This window comes from Triticum dicoccoides, chromosome 5B (assembly GCF_002162155.2).
Source record: "Triticum dicoccoides isolate Atlit2015 ecotype Zavitan chromosome 5B, WEW_v2.0, whole genome shotgun sequence".
In the NCBI taxonomy this organism is placed as follows: domain Eukaryota; kingdom Viridiplantae; phylum Streptophyta; class Magnoliopsida; order Poales; family Poaceae; genus Triticum; species Triticum dicoccoides.
The window spans coordinates 263272611-263281687 of NC_041389.1; positions in this window are offsets into that span (position 1 = coordinate 263272611).

Sequence of the window (9077 nt, forward strand, 5' to 3'; positions counted from 1 at the left end):
GAATACCGACGGTCGTCGTAAGCAAGCCCCAAGCCCTTGGCTCAAGCGAGCTCGCACGACGCCTTGTCCGTGGTCACTAGCGTCAATCCACGCACCGACGCAACGATACCATGACCGCCACCATCGACCATCTTACCCACGAGGAGAGCACGAGAACTTCCCGTGAGAAAAACCCGGAGCAAGCCTGAACTCACCTACCCGAAGCACAAGCTCTGATCTGCCTCGCCCCCCTATCTGATCCGCCCAAGCACAAACCCAAGATCTGGACCTTCCCCATGGCGCATGCGGCCGACACCACCGGCACCCGCCCAACCCCGCGCACTATCGGTACAAACCCCGAAGAAGGTGGCCACCGCTACCACCCTGCGCTGCCTGCTGAACCGTGTGCCGCGTGCCGGTGCACCAACAACGTCGTCAACTCCTGCACAGACCCGCTCCACCCTGTGACCCCACCATGGATCCGGTCGACCCCGAGCTAGGTAGAGTCCCAGCCAAGCGTCGCCACCACAGACAGGAGCACCCGCACCAGCCCTCCCCACCATTTTACAAACACGCTAAACACTGGCACCGACGTCCTCCTCCTCATCTCGGACTTGGCAAAGGTGAGATAGGGCGCGTTGCTCGCGCGCGTTGGCCCTTTCCATGCCAGCGTAGTCCATCGAAGCTTCGACTTCTAAGCGGGAAATTCACTTGACGAGCTGGTAGTAAAATTTGGCGTCGCGAACGCGTGCATGCCCGACAGCCTCTAAGGCTATTTGCCGGGCGCCGGCCTCCATGTAGTCGGCCCAGTTGCGGGTGCTCTGCTCGCGATTCAAAGCGTCGGTGCACTGCTGCTCCATGCGCCGCTGGCGCCGCAAATCAGTGATACGTTGCTCTTCTGCCAAGCGGTCGCGCTCCAACAAATCCTCATACTCTGCATTGCCGTCTAAAGACCGATAGAATCCTCCTCCCTCCGCCTGCCTTCCGGTGAAAAAACGAACACTACTTCCGGCGGTGACCGCCTCCGGCATCGCCTATTGCAGACGGGCGGGGGCATGGCGGACGTGGCGAGAGCGAGGGGAAGTGGCGAGCAACGTCGGGCCCGTGGGAGCTTATGAGGACAGGGGCGAGTTGGGTGATGGTGCCACCGGAGAATGCCGAGAACCTGTAATTATAGGCGGAAGGTAGGTGAACCAGCATGTTGCGGGAAACGCGATGGTCATCACAGTCATCGGAATTCAATGCATAAGCAGGCATGGCTTAGCACGCCAGCTTGCCGTGGAAAACTAGAAAAACTGAAATTATGACTATGTCGTCCCGTCCCGTCAGTGGCGCGTCCCGTCCGTGTTGGGTCGCACATCGGCATGACGGTCAAATGAGTGCACCCGATTCATCTAGATGAGGTACTTGCGTGATCCGCTGGTTATTCGCGTAGGATCGAGTCGGTCGGATAGTGTACGTGTAGGATCACAATAGCTGATAAACGTTCGCTGAGAGATAAGGCATTTGCGAACATTTTTGTTGGTAGTTTCTTCATATTCCAATGGCATTTTCTTCAGAACAACATGTCAATTTCTTCAGAGGTAGGCATTTTTTATTCAAAAAACTGCCACCTTTGTATCTTGCATCGCAACTAAAACTGCCAGGAGCATATTAGTAGGTTAGCTAGTGATCGATCACTGACTTGTAAACACTGAGTGGACAGAAATAAGGAACTGCTAGTAACTTGTAAACACTGAGCACACAAAAATAAGGATCATGTTGCGTATAGTAGTAAGAGCCGATCCGCTCGAAATGTTCACACGAGACTCACATGCCTGGCTTTGTAATAAGTTCCTATTAATAGCCCAAATTCACAACCAACTAGTATGATTCCCATACATAAGATCAACATGTTAATGCATCTCAATGATTCACATATCATATACAATATGTAGCTCCTAAAGCAAAGATCAAGAAAAAACATCTAGTCTTGCTACTAACATGGATGCTTCTCTGGGCCAACATTCAGTATAGAGTGAAATACAAATTTGATTGCAAAATCTACATTTCCACTTGCAAACGTAAGTGGTTTCACCAAAAGATGTAACCATGAGAGTGAACCACACATGATGGAGGAACATCCAATATGAGTTGGTCATGTGTCGATCACATGGCGAGACTATTTTCGGAATACAACTTTAACTTTGGCAAAATGATGCCCATTGGATAATCATAAGAAAGCAATGAAGCATCTAGTGTTGGCCAATAAATAGTACAATACTACTTTTGTGCAGTCTATGAAGTGACTATTCAATCTTTCTGTGTCTATTTTCAAATGGCACTGCATGCAGTGCGTATACTATTCTCTTGTGCATTTCCACAAATATTGAGGCCACTTTGTTTGTTCGCCAAATAGCAACGATCAGACATCTGTTTGCACAAATATCAACCAGCTAGTTAACATATACCCCACCTTGTATTTTCGGTTTAAACACGCCTGTGTTAGTCGTTTCCATTTAGCATTTATCATGTTTTGCACTGGACAATTTGGTACTGAACTGATTTGCTGGTACAGAGCAGAAATATAGCGCCTATTCTTCATCAGACCAAGGATATCCATGTTTGCAATGATGGAAGAGGTGAAATCCATACAACCGAAATTGAGCATCCAATCACTGAATCATGCCCCGCACCACCAATGTAGGTCCACCCTGCCAATAAATTTACATGCAAACCACTAATATTACTATCTAATGATAGTACAAAAAAAGTAGCAAGATAGTAGCAAACCATGTACCTTGGTAATGAACAGCTCATAGTGCCACCAATCGGATATATCTGTTTGGAAGAAAAATGCTCATAATGTTGAACCATTTGGACTTATTGTGTAGTTCCACTAAAATCGAGCATCCCTATTTGCACAGATATTGAAAGTGTGATTACTATAAAAGTGACACTAGTTGAAGCATAGACTCACAAAATATAAGCATTCCGATTTCTTAATGGGAAAAGGTAGCAAGACTGTTTCTAAACACCTGTTTGAAGGAATAAATAAGGCAACATCGGCCGATGTCAGGAAGGCATACATAGTATTTTCTCAAAGATTGAACCATTCCCGACCTTTCCTCTTCTTTTAAGCATTTTCTGTGTAGCTCAACTAAAATAAAATGCCATCACCGCCTTGACAATTCGGTGACACTGTACAAAAAAAGACTTACCATTACATCATGATGCCAGGTATGTAATCGACAGGCAATAGAGACAAACATGCAGACCTCCTCCGGTAACATAATGAACATTAATTTTAACAAAGGTGTGACTAGCTTTGCCGGCATAATTTGAATGAACTCTACACCCTCGGTTCCTTTATATAAGACGTTTTTGCAGTTCAATTTTAAGTACCCAAACATTTAGTATTTAGAAAAAACAGGTAGTTGTTTTCTTATCACATATCTGGGAAAGCTTGCCACATCTTATATATGTCCATATGCTAATGCAACTATGCAACATCATTCAAATAGTACAAATATATAATCCGGTGGCTAGTGCAATAGTAGAGTAATTTTTTTATTATGGGGTATAGTAAAATGGTTTTACTGAATAGATTTCCATAATCTAGCACTGGAAGATTTCTATAAGAATTAACTATACACAATCTAAAGGTAACAAGTTTCAGCATTGGTATACTGGCTGTGCAACAGCATTAGACCAAATACAAAAGTCTGAAGGTGTATAAGAAAAATTGCAAACCATGTACCTTCAAGGTAAATATCATTTCGAGCTTGAGGGGACCTAAAAAATTGCTATCCTTTCGTGGTGGAACACGATCACCTATGGGGCCATCAGCCCCTTGTGGTTCAGCAGGGGGGAGATCACGTATCACAAAGAGCAGAAGCCATGGAACAACACGGCAGAGGTGACGCTAGTGGTTTTTACCCAGGTCCGTGCCGCTGAGAAGCGTAAAACCCTACTCCTACTTTGGTGGATTGAAGGGAGGACCGTGGTGGACGCGCAGCACTCAAGCCCGGCAAGGTCGCCTTGGGCAGAGCAGCTACGCATGTATGAGTGTACAAGGGTCCGAATCCTTTTTCAGGTTGCCATGGCCCTCCTGTTATAGGCTAAGGGGTCACCACAGTGGCAAAACAATCATTATCTACTGATTAGATAGCCAACAGTGCTATCATACCTAACTCTGATAGTTAGGACAAAGTGCATTAATTGCACTGCTAGGTGTCACGCTGAGAATGTAGCCCGGCAGGCCTGCCACGCCGCTTAATCATCTTCTACCTGTCTGCGGGACACGCCTCTGGATGGGTGCCATATAGGGGGAATCTCCCTTCCAAATGGCTGGCACCTACCAAATGACAACCACTTAATGACTTGGGGGCTCGACACCACACTGATAAGTGACTTGCGTCGCTATGCCATGGAGCGTGGAGTCTTGGCGGGGAGATTTTCCCTTGGCGGCCTCGGCAAGCCTGCCGGGGACATATTGGGACTTGTTCTTGGTGAGGCCTCAACCTGACCAGGCTCGCTTGCCCAGTAAGGGAGGTCTTTTGTTAGTGACATCTTGTTCCCTTGGCTTGTCTTGGTCTTCTTGATCCTCCCTTTGATTCCTCAAAGAGCTACCTCTCTGGCTTGGTCTCGTCTAGGGAGCTTGGTGCTGTTGTATCCTCGTTGTTGCGCCTGTGTACAGTCTGGACAACATACGTGAAGGTTTGTTGCACCGACAGGAGCCCCCGGGCCTGGCCCGAACGTGCTGCTGAGGACCATTGGGGTGGGCCTATTAGGTACATAGGCAAGGCGCTTGTGGAGGCTCTCTTCTTGATATTTTCCTTGCTTCTTCATTAACCTGTGCTTGATTCAGTTTCCAGTTTTCCCGTGTGTCGTGCAAGATGTCGTGGGGGATATTTATGCCACGATCTGTGGGCTGCCCATGTCCCATGTTAACGGGGCGGTAACTGCCATTCCACTAGTTCCTCCGCCCCTGCCGTTTTTGCCACGTATGCCGCATGCATTGCGCAGGGTTGGTGGCGGACGCAGAGGGCACGTGAATGAGTGCCATGGTAGAAAGCCAGGTGCCACAGATAAGCGCAGGAGGTCGGTCTTGATTCTGTGCGCCGTTGGTGAGGCAGAGAAGTTGGATTGGTGGAGTGGGGCGGTTGCCTCCTGGGTGAGGAGCCAGCCCCCGGCCCCGTTTGCTTATAAAAGGGGATGTGGGTGAGGTGCTCACTCACACCCATCTCCTCCTCCTCCCATCTGACATCTTCTCTCCACCATGGTAAGGGGGAGAGGGCGTGGTGGTACCCCAGTAGTGGCGACGAGGGTTTCTGCTCGACAATACCTCCTTCCTCCCGTTGGGTACGCTGGGGTGGGGCCCAGTGTAGGAGGAGGCGGTAGATGACGAGGACGTGGTCGCCGTGGCACCCCGGGGCGAGGAGGGAGGGGTGGTGCCTTGACCTCTCATCCTCCAGTCGCCCTGGGCCCAAACAAAGGCCACGTCGGGGACCAGCCATTGGGATTCATCGTCAAGATGCGTGGGCCCCGTGCAGCCATCTTCGGCTTCCATATCCATTCGCAAGAGTGATGGAGGTTGAACAGCCGCCGGGGCTGAGGCTGCACATGAGGGGCTGCAGCAATGGCAGCATGCAGGCGGACTTAGAGTTCTCCGCACCTCACGTTATGCTTCTCCAACGTGGCTGGAAGACCTTTGCTCATGCCCATAGCTTGGCGATGGGTCATGTCCTTCACTTCAAGTTAATGGACGCCACCCTGCTCTCCATCAAGGTCTTCGGGCATTCAGGGTGCTCGCTTAGGGTGTTGCATGGAGAGCTCAACTAACGACGAAAGCTCCTCCTCGAGCGGCAGTGACGAGGAGGACAGTGACGGCGATGACGGGGCACCGATGAGGAGGACGACTCTGACTTCGGCTAAACACAAGCCGTACTGTCATTGTTGGCGGGAGGCCGGTGGAACCACCATCTGCACCTGCATCTTCTCCCCGGTAAAGCGATTTGCCGGTGTATTTGGTGTGGATGGTGTCTCCGCCTCCTCCAGCAGTCTTCCAGCTGGACCTCGGAGGCTTCCCCATGGACTTCGGCTTCGTCTTTTCTGCCGGTGCCCATGCTGTCGTGTCCTGCTTGCCCTGGTGGTGGTGACCAGGGTATCACCTAGCCGCTCTCCCCGCCCATCACCTTTGTCTGCGCCCTCCCGATCTTGTCAGCCTGCATCCCGTGGGTCCTGATGGGGTCGGGCTGGGCTTCTGCCCAGACACTCCTTTTGCCCTATGTGCCTCCCACCATAGTTCCTAGGAGGAAAGGGACAAGAAAGGGATTACGGGGCACTTTTATTTTTTTTCGGTCTAAAACATGTAGGCATTTGCCAAATTTTAGTCTTAAACATGTAATGTCTTTTATCCCTGTTTCTGCTCTATAAGGTGTGTACTTGTTTATACGCATACTAATGAAAAATACAAGCCTTGCCAAGTACTTGTGCATGTACCTTATCCATGCAGAGGAGGAACGTCTCTATACTTTTAAGTAAACAAGTTTTACCGGTAAGCTATCTTGCCGGTGCCCTCCGTTGTTGCCTCGGGGCTTGGCCTGCCAGGCTTAAAACTACATAAGGGAACCGACTCCTTGTCAATCTTTATCTGTCAAATTCCACTACAACCATCTTGATCGAAACAATGTTCAGATCAAAGGATGGGAGCACAAATGTTTTGAAGGTGATAAGGTTTCTCTATGCACAAGTTTTCTTCTTACAGAGATATGTTATGGATAAAAGGGAACTTATCTGTTTTGGTCTGTCGAAGATCGATATGTAGGCTTGTTTCCATCTCTTCTTCCTGGGATTAAGTCCACGACAAGAACCCTGTAGTTAGAGCAGAGGAAAACATAGCAGCATATGATCCAATCTAAATAACCATGGCAAGTTTATGCTAAGCTAATCATGCATGCATGTTTTTATGGTGCCAACGCTTCGTTTTATTATATGTGCTCAGGGACTGCGCCTAGCTTTGTACAAAGGGTTACTGATGTCTACTACACAACCTTCTTCTTGTAGACGTTGTTGGGCCTGCAAGTGCACATGTTTGTACGACAGTAGCAAATTTCCCTCAAGTGGATGACCTAAGGTTTATCAATCCGTGGGAGGCGTAGGATGAAGATGGTCTCTCTCAAGCAACCCTGCAGCCAAATAACAAAGAGTCTCTTGTGTCCCCAACACACCCAATACAATGGTAAATTGTATAGGTGCACTAGTTCGGCGAAGAGATGGTGATACAAGTGCAATATGGATGGTAGATATAGGTTTTTGTAATCTGAAAATATAAAAACAGCAAGGTAACTAATGATAAAAGTGAGCGTAAACGGTATTGCAATGATAGGAAACAAGGCATGGGGTTCATACTTTCACTAGTGCAAGTTCTCTCAACAATAATAACATAGATAGATCATATAACAATCCCTCGACATGCAACAAAGAGTCACTCCAAAGCCACTAATAGCGGAGAACAAACAAAGAGATTATGGTAGGCTATGAAACCACCTCAAAGTTATTCTTTCGGATCAATCTATTCAAGAGTTCGTACTAGAATAACACCTTAAGACACAAATCAACCAAAACCCTAATGTCACCTAGATACTCCATTGTCACCTCAAGTATCTATGGGCATGATTATACGATATGCATCACACAATCTCAGATTCATCCAACCAACACAAAGTACTTCAAAGAGTGCCCCAAAGTTTCTACCGGAGAGTCAAGAAATTGTGTGCCAACCCCTATGCATAGGTTCATGGGCGGAACCCGCAAGTTGGTCACCAAAACATACATCAAGTGGCACGTGATATCCCATTGTCACGACAGATAAACACGGCAAGACATACATCAAGTGTTCTCAAATAAAGACTCATTCCGATAAGATAACTTCAAGAGGGAAACTCAATTCATCACAAGAGAGTAGAGGGGGGAAAACATCATAAGATCCAACTATAATAGCAAAGCTCGCGATACATCAAGATCGTGCCATAGAGAGAACACGAGAGAGAGATCAAACACATAGCTACTGGTACATACCCTCAGCCCCGAGGGTGAACTACTCCCTCCTCATCATGGATAGCACCGGGATGATGAAGATGGCCACCGGTGATGGGTTCCCCCTCCGGCAGGGTGCCGGAACGGACTCCCGAGAGGTTTTTGGTGGCTACAGAGGCTTGCAGCAGCGGAACTCCCAATCTATCTTGATATTCAATGTTTTTAGGGTATGTAGGCTTATATAGGCGAAAGAAGTCGGTTGGGGGGGTGCTCGATGGGCCCACGAGACAGGGGGGCGCACCCAGTAGGGGGGGGGGCGCCCCCTATCTCCTGGCCTCCTCGAGGATCTTCTGACGTGAACTCCAAGTCTCTAGGATGATATTCTTCCAAAAAAATCACGATGCTGAAGGTTTCATTCCGTTTGGACTCCGTTTGATATTCCTTTTCTTCGAAATACTGAAACAGGCAAGAAAATAGCAATATGGGTTGGGCCTCCGGTTAATAGGTTAGTCCCAAAAGTAATATAAAAGTGTATAATAAAGCCCGTAATCATTCAAAACAGATAATAAAATAGCATGAATGCTTTATAAATTATAGATACGTTGGAGACGTATCAACATCCCCAAGCTTAATTCCTGCTCGTCCTCGAGTAGGTAAATGATAAAAGAAAGAATTTATGAAGTGTGAATGCTAGAAGGTGCACAAGTTTGATCAATGATAATTTCAATCACCTTTTCTAGCATGATAATAAGTCATAACGGTAGTTCATCTCATAAAACTTCTCACGATAAAGTAACAAACAATTCACATGTCAAAGCATAGACCATAAACTTTCTTGAAAACTAGCAAACTTCATTCTCAGTCATCAAACAATTGCAATTCATCTTATTTTCAGGAATAGCAAACTCCACATACTCAACTATCATATAGTCTTTTACAATTTCTAACACTCACACAATACTAATGGTTATGGAGTTTCAATCGGACACTGAGAAAGATAGGGGCTTATAGGGTTTCCTCCCAACGTATTCACCTTTGGGTGATGTCAACAATAATAGTTCATGCTAGCTTACATCCAA